The 10,031-nt window shown below is 39.2% G+C and overlaps 1 long non-coding RNA gene across 1 annotated transcript; it reads left to right on the forward strand.

Moving 5' to 3' along the window:
* Nucleotides 1-5,780: 5,780 nt before the first annotated feature.
* On the forward strand, nucleotides 5,781-9,587 carry LOC121389813. The gene is made up of 3 exons (XR_005960105.1): nucleotides 5,781-6,827; nucleotides 7,904-8,064; nucleotides 9,546-9,587. It is a non-coding gene; the product is annotated as an uncharacterized LOC121389813 (long non-coding RNA).
* Nucleotides 9,588-10,031: the final 444 nt, after the last annotated feature.

Genomic DNA, 10,031 nt, shown 5'->3' on the forward strand with positions numbered 1-10,031 from the left:
CAGTTAGAACTACATGGGATTTTAACTAATATTTAGAGGTTTGTTTCCTCCCCATGTTATATTACCACTGGGGTACACGTGTTTTTCACTTCTTGTCATTAAAGTGAAGCATGCTGTTCATCGCTATCTAAACCGTACAGAACTAGATCAATGGTGAGGGAGGTCTCTAATGGCTTTGCTCCTCGCCAGTGCAAATCTTTAAAGGGGGGGTGGGGGTGTTAAAAAAAAAAACGTAGCTGATAACCAATATAGGATCTGTTATATACACTTTCCACAAACGGGATAATTAATACCATAGTGTGTTTATTATATACCTGTCGTCGAACACTGATTAGAACAACGAATATCTCAATTAGTATTCACCAAGGTTTGGGTGGGGATGATTATTGATCCTATGACCCGTGGCACCTCGGACGAACATAGCGTGTAATCAGTAGCTATCAGTGGTAAAGTGTTCGCCTGATGCTATTTTTCGTTCCAGGCAACTGATATATCAAAGGCCGTAGTTTGCGCTATCCTGTCTGTAAGATTGTGAATATAAATGATCCCTTACTACTAAATGGAAAAATGTAACAGATTTCCTCTCTGGATAAGACTATACGTTAGAATTACCAAATGTTTGACATCCAGTAGCCGATGATTAATAAAACAATGTGCTCGAGTGGTGTCGTTAAACAAAACAAACCTCAACACATAACGGGACTGTCCCCAGTTTACTTCCACTGTGAGACTAACAGCCTTTTTGGCGACTGAAATTACATATTAAAGACATTTTTGGTTTTGTTTAGATTATCGGTGTATGTATAAACAAGGTGTGTGTTGACGTCCTAATGTTTGTAGCTACAAATATTACTAGTAGCCCAAATTAGATGTTAATCTCGTAATAATTTCGTACGAACGAAAAAATATTCATTATGAAGTAAAAACAATTACTTTTGCAACTTAAAACACGACCTAAAACACATTGGATATACAGGTACTAGTGATTGTATTGCCAAAATGTTCGTATAGTGAAATATTGCAATACAGAAAACAGTAACACACTGGCGTAGGAAGCGGTGGGAGAGGGGGGCATGTGCCCCCACACTTTTCAGATGTTTTGCTTTATATTTGCTTTATAATTGCTTTATAATAGTGTAAAAGTGTGCCCCCCTTTTTGCACCTTTCCTACGCCACTTAACTGAATTGCGATGGTATCACAATATACTGCGAAGACCAATTCTCAAACATGTTAAATTTTAAAGTGCTCTAATTTCATGTACATTTTGTATAAATATACTCTTCAAAAGAAGAAACGCAAAACCACATTGTCGTAACATTTGGAGAATTGATTTAATTATTGAATGGTGAGTCCGATAATTACCAAATGTTGCAGGATTGTTCACAATTCACTCTAGTCCATTGTGAGTAAGTGATAGGACACACCACCAAGGTCAAGGTCATCTGGAGTCAATACCGGGTGTGGCCTCCGAGTGTGTTGACAACTGCCTGGCACCGCCTGCCCATTGAAGCAACCAGAGTACGGATGACGTCCCGGGGGATGGTGGCCCACTCGGCCTGCAAGGCTGCTGCCAGCTCGGGCAGGGTCTGGGGCTGTGGTTGTCGCTGTGGGAGGCGTCGGTCCAACTCGGACCATAGATGCTCAATTGGGTTCAAATCCGGTGATATCGATGGCCAAGGAAAGACATTAATGTTGTTGTTCTGTAGGAAAGCCGTTGTGAGACGTGCTGTGTTGGAACACTGCGTTGGCGTTGGCCATAACTGGAACGATGTGTGGCCGGAGGATCTGGTCAATGTAGCCCTGTGCATTCAGGTTGCCCTGCACGTGGACCAGGTCAGTTCTGCCAGTGTGTGAGATGGCTGCCCACACCATGACACTACCCCCGCCGAATCTGTCCACTTCCTGCACGCAGTTTGCCGCAAACGTTCACCACGACGCCTATACACGCGACATCTTCCATCATGACGTCGGAGCAGAAATCGGGACTCGTCACTGAACCACACCTGTCTCCATCGCAGTTGAGGCCATTGTCGATGAATCTGGCACCACTGCAGTCGGAGTCGACGGTGTTGTGGTGTTAAGATGACACCTCGAACTGGATGTCTGGCACGAATTCCTACCTCACGTAGGCGGTTCCGTACGGTCTGGTCGGATATCCTGCGCAAACCTGGTATTGCTGCGGCTGTGGAGGTGGCAGTAGTCAATCGTTCCCGAAGGTGGCGTACCCGGATGTAGCGGTCCTGCCCGGGAGTAGTGACCCGTGGTCGACCGGATCTAGGGAGGTCACGTGTTGATCCATGTTGCTGGTAACGGTCCCACAGTCTGGAGATGGTGCTTGGGGACACATGGAATGCCCTGGCAACGGCCGTTCTGGATTCGCCTGCGTCTAGTCGGCCGATGGCATTGTTTCTCTGCGGTTCACTGAGACGTGGCATGTCCTGGATTGTCAACTGTCGGCCAGATACAGAGGCCAGGCAAGCGAACACCCTGCACTTTTATACTGTCGGTGTTCATGTTGCACGTGCAGACAACGCACGTGCAGTGGTGACATGGTTTGCACGTGGCTGCGTTTTTGCGAATATTCACATTTTGGAACTTTATTGTACAGTAGCTGCGTTTTATCGCATGTAACCGTGGGAATGTGTTTGGGACATGCAATGACCTTATATTCACAAAGCATGAACCGGTAGGAAACATAAACTCGGAGTTATAACCCTTTTGCGTTTCTTTTTTTGAAGAGTATATAATCAAGATTCGTTCCGGACAAGGGAAGCTATTGGGTTTTTTCTTTTTTTGTTTTAAAATATAATACGTGTGCACTAAAACACGTACAAAATATATGACTGTTACAAGAAATAGTTTTTTTCTCTGTTAGATATCATTTTATGTCTACTAACCATCAATGTAAATGACACTGAACATTTGTTAAAAGACCACAACACATTCAGACGTGTTAAATCCACGATAACCTATCTCAAAAATGAAACCAGTGTATGTTTACGTCTTAATCGTACAGATTACAAAATGGATTTGTTCTGTTTGTCTTAAACACCTTTTACATAATTACCTTTCCAGGACATAAATCTTCTGTGATTAGCATTAATAAAATTGTTACCAAACGAATACTGGTGGTGTGGAACACGCTGCTATGGTAACCTTTACAACAAAGTAATCCTCCTTTTATTAATTAAATTGTGACAGAATTACAAATGGCAGCAATTTCTTCACACATTTTGCTTTTGACAACAAGGTACATAATTCCTGTAAACGGATACAAACACAGGTAATACATGTACTCACGAATAATTTATTACACTGCGATGGAAGGGAAGGAAGGAAATGTTTTATTTAACAAGACACTCAGCACATTTTATTTACTGTTATATGGAAGAAGGAAATGTTTTATTTAACGACACATTCAACACATTTTATTTACGGTTATATGGCGTCAGACATATGGTTAAGGACCACACAGATATTGAGAGAGGAAACCCGGTGTCGCCGCTTCATGGGCTACTCTTTTCGATTAGCAGCAAGGGATCTTTTATATGCACCATCCCACAGACAGGGTAGTACATACCACGGCCTTTGATATACCAGTCGTGGTACACTGGCTGAAACGAGAAATAGCCCAATGGGCCCACCGACGGGGATCGATCCTAGACCGTCTGCGCACCGAGCGAGCGCATTACCACTGGGCTACGTCCCGCCCCTTTACTGTTATATGGCGTCAGACATATATATATGGTTAAGGACCACACAGATATTGAGAGAGGAAACCCGCTGTCGCCACTTCATGGGCTACTCTTTTCGATTAGCAGCAAAGGATCTTCTATATGCACCATCCCACAGACAACATAGTACATACCACGGCCTTTATCACACCAGTTGTGGAGCACTGGCTGGAACGAGAAATAGTTCAATGGGTCCACCGACGGGGATTGATCCTCTATGGAAAGGATACATCTGTGGAATATTTGCATAAGTTCTTGCGTCTTTTGAGAGGTTAAGTGTCATATAGCTATTTCAATTTAGCGAAAAATACTTGTGTCAATTATTACAATTAAAGTTACTCAATAATTTAACAAAATACATGTTTGAATACTTAGTGTGGAGCCTTGGATACGTTTAATGTATTGTTTGTGAAAACGTCAGTGGATGAACGAATGAATGACTTGTTTAATGATACCCATCACAAAAATACACATCGATTATTGAGGTCTAACAAAACAGTTAAAACATGAAACATTTTCAGATATGGACCCAAGTCAGCAGCGCGCCATTGTGACCAGGGAGGATCTACAAATGTCCCCCACCCCCTTTTAGTGGAGCGGCTAAAAAAATAAATTGTGCACTTTTGGTTTTAAAAAGCATGAAACTTGGCATGTTAACCCCATGTATATATCTTTACCATTACAAACATTTTCAGATATGGACCCAAGTCAGCAAGAGTCCCTGACAACATATATACTGGAGAGGGCTAGAGGACACAGTGATACCAATATAGGCACTTTTTCGAGACTTTCAAATTTGTCATCCTTGTCTCGATCGGCGTGGAATTAACATTTAAAAACAATTATTATTAAACCCAGACATATAATATACATTTGGGGCTAATGTCAGACATTAGAAGTATTTAATTATGTAATGTCATCTATAAGCGTACGGTACATGGGGCGGGAGAAGGGCGTCAACTGCACCCAGAGCTGGAGCAACTCCTCAAATTCGGGCAAAAAAGATATAGATATTTGCCTGAAACCTTTTCACGAATGTATTTCCATCATTTTACTCACAATATCGTAATCCATGTAAAAATGCGTAGTGATTCGTTTGCGTGGCGGGGCGTAGCCCATTGGTAAAGCTTTCGCTTGATGCACGGTCTGTCTAGGATCGATCCCCGTCAGTGGACCCATTGGTGTAACAAAGACCGTGATATGTACTATCCTGTCTGTGAGATGGTGCATATAAAAGAACCATTGCTGCTAATCGAAAAGAGTAGCCCATGAAGTGGCGACAGCGGGTTTCCTCTCAATATCTGCGAGGTTCTTAACCATATGTGGTAATGCTAATATAAATAAATGTTATCCAGATTCGGGCATTTTTGTTTAATTCGGGCAAAAATCGGTCTCTCCCCTCTCCTCCCACCCAAGTTGGCAACCCGTACCCCAAAATGTCATTTATATAGTGTAAAGCCCATTTGTCATAAGCACCCCCACTCTCCAGTAGAGCCTATATATAACAGATCATCACCATTTGTTGTCTTCTTCCATGTAGGCCTATAATAAATTACATGCATATTCGTATACATATAAGACATATCTTATTCAGATCTACAGCAGTTACAAATAATATTTTAAAAGTAATTTAAAACAAATTATTATTTAGTTTGAAGCTCTGTATTTTTACAGTGGGCGGGACGTAGCCAAGTGGTAAAACGCTCGCATGATGTGCAGTCGGTTTAAGATCGACCTCCGTCGGTGGGCCCATTGGGTTATTTCTTGTTCCAGCCAGGGCACCACGAATGGTATATCATATGCCGTGGTATGTGCTATCCTGTCAGTGGGATGATGCATAATAAAATGTACCTTAATTTTGCTACTAATGGGAAAATGTCCAATTACTAAATGTTTTACATCCAACAGCCGATGATTAATAAACCAATGTGCTCTAATGGTGTCGTTAAACAAAACAAAAGTGAATGCCACTTTAATGGAACAACATTGTTATCTCCCTTGTAATGTTCACCACCGGAAATACGTTTAATCAACAAAAAGCAACATGGCGTTTGATGGAAATTTTATTTAGGTCATTTTTAAAAATCTGTTTAAATTCTTAGTTTATCAATAAAGAATATTTTTAGACATACATTTTCAACGAGTAATCGATCATGGCAGATGACCAGCCAACTGACATGTCTAGCGAATACGCCAGACTCGCATCATTTGGAGGAAACACCATGGATGTAGCCGCTGTCATGTCAACATCAACATCACCGGGATGCTGGAACCTGAGATATAATTCACCAATGAAGTGTGCTAAAGCTGATTTCTACTGCGTTCCTGGCTCAAACGGTGATGTATTGTCTTGTTTTGCATGTTCGGCAGAGTGGATGAATCCACAAGGAGAATCTCCGTTGGCCGTACACCGAGTCCTTAGTAAGGACCTTAGTCCAAACTGCCCGTATCTGAAAAGTGCCACACCATTTTCGACTGCATCTCCTCTGATTTTCCCAAAAAGTCATATTAATAATGCCAGAAGATGCTTGTTTCCACTGGATAATGAAAACATGAACTTTACCACAGAAAATAATAATTATATATATATAAGTTCCAGGACCATCAACAAGTAAAAAACAATCAAACTTTTACCCCACTTGGTGGATCAGATTTTTTGTTTGAAAGCAGGAGATTCCTGACATTTGACAATCTGACATTTGACAATCTGACAAATGAAAACATGCTGAAAGCATCTGAATGGGCAGCAAGTGGATTTATTTTCCAACAAAGCAATATGGTGCAGTGTGTTTTCTGTGGACTAACGTTACTATTTACAACCGAGTTGTCTACCTGTAAGTTACAGCATGAACAAGAAGCAGCACATTGTCCACTTGTGATGAAACATGATGTGGGGAACATCACAATACAAATGGAAAATGCTGTCAACTGGATGAAAGAAACAAAACAGCTGTCTTCGGTGGAGATGTCACTTGTGTTTGTTCATCCACAGTTCGAAGACATTAATAAACGACGAGATACATTCCGAGAGTGGCCGTCTCAAATGTATCAGAAACCTTAAGAACTTTGTGAAGCAGGCTTTTACTACACAGGTAGACTTATCACATTATGTTATTTAGATGCATTAAAAATAATTTAAAGGTATTTATGTACCTTTATTAGTTTAATATTTGGTAGATTCTTTGATAGCTGGGTACGGTATACATGTATATATGTACATAACAGTGTACACATACAATGGTAAATAAAAAAACACAAGCGGTTTGCAAATACAATGTATATACTTTTCCACTTGCATTCACCTGGTATTTGTTTTAGTGAAATCTTTTGATTAATATACAATGTAGGTTGTAGTGGGCCAGTCGTATGATGTCGAGGTATTATATACAACATGTTACTGTACGTCCCATTTTAAGTTCTATTTGGATGTAACACTTTGATATGAACCAAGAATGGCAAGATATTTTTAACCATATGGGTAATATGTAATTTCTACATGCTTGGTGAGCGGTCTGTTTGAGATTGTTCTTTGTCAGTGGACCTATTGCAGGCCTTCGGATCTCACGGAAACAAACATGCCTTCAGATTTCACGGAAATGATTGTTTCCGGTACCGTGTCAATAGCATGTTGGTAAAATCATAGAACCGAAATTTCGCTTCCCATGATTATTAATAATTGAGTACAACTATTCAACGGAACCTAAAAACTATTTCTGATAGCTTTCCATGATCACAAGTCGTGGAACCGAAAAAGTGTTTCCCATGACATTTTAATATGTAGCCTGCCATTGAGCTATTTCTTATTCCAATCAGTGCACAACAACTGGTATATCAAAGGTCATGGTATCCTATCATATAAAATATCCCTTGCCACTCATAGACAAATGTAGCAGGTTTCCTCTAAGAATATGTGTAAAAATTACCCAATGTTTGACATCCAATAGCCGATGATTAATAACTCAATGTGCTCTATGGTGTCGTTAAACAAAACAAACTTTAACATGCAACGTTACTTGTGTATTTAGGGAAGTGTCATCTGAAGCTGGGTTTTTTTGTTTTTTTTTTTACTATAAACTGCTTTTGAATAATGATCATGTACAATACATTTAGTTCAACTGATATATATGTATTATAAAATAAAATACTGCATGTATATCTTATATTTCAGGCTGTGCTGACAAGGTTGTTTGCTTTTGCTGTGGGCTGGGTTTGAAGAGTTGGAGAGATCAGGCTGACCCGTGGATACAACATGCCAGGTTGTCTCCACAGTGCAGGTACCTGAAAGAAATCAGAGGAAACAACTTTCTACGAGATGCACAACAAGCAGAGGTATGTTTATGACTGGGTTTTGTAGGCCTCCACATTTCGTAGAAATAATTGTTTCAGGTAGCCTGTTGGTAGCTGGACAGTAGGGAACTGAAACACCTGTTATCCTTTACCATGATTATAGTAAAAGTTTTCTAAAACTAATTGTATGTACATGTACAGGTCTGTATCTTTATAAGGCTAGGTAAAATGTAGTTAGGTACAGGTGTGTACAATCCAGAAATGAACAACAGTCAGCAAGTAAAATTTATGAAAAATAAAGCTAGTAACTTGTATTACAGTCACCATCTGCAGTCCAAACTGGCATGAATTGGAGCATGGCAACAATTACCAGACATAGATTTTTAGAATATAGTGCGAACCACATTGTTAACAACTAGAATAAATTACTCTCCTGACATTAGGTACTGTTAGATTTCCCCCACATTAAATTTGTTGTCTTGGAAAGTATTCCATAAAAAAGCGAAATGGCATTCGGCTAAAAATTACATGCTTTTTGTTCCAAAGTCTGAACCAAAATGTTAACAACTATGATAAATTGCTCTCTTACCTTTATTTTTTGTTAGATGTTACCCACATTTTATCCAGACAGAAATCTTGAAAAAACCATTACAATGACACAGATTCCACATACTAGATGATAACTATGTCACCTATATTGACTTCGCTGGGATTGCATTTTGCCTTTTTATAGAATACTCTTCAAGAGGGGTGAAAGGATAAGACTTAATCTAACAATGTCATAACATGTTATGATATAAAAGCAAACGTGATGACGTCATATATATTTTTTTTGATACATTGGTTTTATAGTAATTACGTCACATACTTTGGAGGCCTTCACCCCTCTAGAAGAGTATTCCGTAAAAAAGCAAAATGGCAGACGGCAGAAAACTGCATGTATTTTGCCATATGCGACCTCAGCGAAGTTACAGTCTAATAATATTTGGAATCTGCGTCACTGTAATGGTATTTGCACAAATTGTGTCTGGAAACAATTTGGGGAAAATGTAACAGTAATTGAAGGTAGGAGAGTAATTTATCGTAGTTGTTAACAATTTGGTTTGGACTTTAGGAGATCTCAGTGAAGTTGATATATATGTAGGTGACAATCTAGTATATGGAATTTGTGTCATTGTAATCTTTTTATCACAATTTCTCTCTGAACAAAATGTGAGGAAAGTCTACTTGGTAATTAAAGGAAGGAGAGTCATTTATTGTAGTTGTTATTAATGTGGTTTCAGACTTTAATTATCAAACGACAGATATATACCTACATGTAGTAGACAACAACAGAACTTTAATTAAATTATTTCCTTAAGTTGTGATATTTTTATCCCTTTCCTTTCAGGTCGAAACTGATTTTAAGCTTTCTGCTTAGTATCTCATAAATATAATGTACATGTACTTACAAATTACTGTGCTTTACTTTTTGTATGTAAATTTAATGTACATTTGATATTTTTTCCATTATGTTTTATCAGGTGCAAGCTGATTTCGACCCACCAAAAACTTTTCAAGAGGGTAAGCTTGTCATGTTTATATTTTAACATATTAATGAATTATCTCCCTTATATCTGGTGGTAAGATCTAGCTCAGTTGGTAGAATGCTCGCCTGAGGTTCTTGCATCATAAGATCGAACCACCGCAGTGGACCCATTCTCTAATTGTTTTTTTCATGTCCCAATCAGTGCACCATGAATGATACATCACAGGCTGTCAGGCTGTCTGTGGGAAAGTGCATATAAAAGATCCATTGAGCTAATGGGAAAATATAGTGCGTTTTCTCTAAGACTTAGAGTAAAAAATTACCAAATGTTTGACATTCAATAGCTAAAATCAGTGTGCTCTACTCTAGTGGTGTTGTTAAACTAAACAAACTTTAACTCCCTTATATGTAATAACCTACAACTTACTGTATCATATGTTGTAACTACATGGATTTATATAGAGTTTTTGCCAGGGTCCTA

Source organism: Gigantopelta aegis, chromosome 3, assembly GCF_016097555.1.
Source record: "Gigantopelta aegis isolate Gae_Host chromosome 3, Gae_host_genome, whole genome shotgun sequence".
NCBI classification, from domain to species: domain Eukaryota; kingdom Metazoa; phylum Mollusca; class Gastropoda; order Neomphalida; family Peltospiridae; genus Gigantopelta; species Gigantopelta aegis.